This window comes from Alosa alosa, chromosome 11 (genome assembly GCF_017589495.1).
Source record: "Alosa alosa isolate M-15738 ecotype Scorff River chromosome 11, AALO_Geno_1.1, whole genome shotgun sequence".
Taxonomy (NCBI): domain Eukaryota; kingdom Metazoa; phylum Chordata; class Actinopteri; order Clupeiformes; family Clupeidae; genus Alosa; species Alosa alosa.
The window spans coordinates 14,975,426-14,976,297 of NC_063199.1; positions in this window are offsets into that span (position 1 = coordinate 14,975,426).

An 872-nucleotide genomic window follows, 5' to 3' on the forward strand; every position below is an offset into this window, starting at 1 on the left:
GCCCGCCTGCGGTGTGTGTGTCTCTCTACCGTGCTTCATTAGGAAAGAAAATATAAGCTTTCCACTCCATTAGGGATGACTTTAGGAGTGAAAGCACATAAGACGCCGACTCACCTCATCAACAATGCAACACTACAGCACAGGCTCAAGCAGGGAAGGGTTAGAGAGGGAGAGAGAGAGAGAGAGAGAGAGAGAGGGAGAGTGGGAGAGGGCGAGAGAGAGAAAATGAGAGAAAGAGGGAAAGTGGGAGAGAAATGGAGAGGGATAAAGAAAGGGAGAGGGAAGGAGAGAGAGCAGAAAAGAGGAAGAGAGAGAGGAGAGAGAGACACACACACACACACACACACACACACACACACTCACAAGGGGAGGGTGAGAACAGCATTAGCCTACATGTAAGACATTTTTACAGTAGAGCGGTGAGAAAAATCATTAATGCAATAAAATGTGCCCAGATTAATCAAATGCATCAGACTCCTATGAAAATATCGCAGGGCTACAAGCTTCTATTACCCCTAATGGTATCTAATCTAATAGAGGCAGTTAAGGGCTGGGGCATTTCTTCATTGTGAAATGCAATTTGGGAAGTTTAAAAGGAAGCACTGAAGCGGAGGAAGTTTCACACAGCCAACAAGAACACAGAGTAGGCTTCTTTTTTCCATCTTTCTCTCCCTCACTCTCTCTTGCTCTTTTTCTATCTCTTTCTCTCAATTCCCCTTCTTCAAACTCATAAAATCTCACCATTAAAGATCTGTGACTGCGTGGAGTTTGCAGAGGGGAATGAAGAGAGGGAGATAAAGAGAGACAGAGAGAGAGAGAGGCAGGCAATATGTAATTAGCATGTCATAATCAAAACGGCTCATTCGAGCACA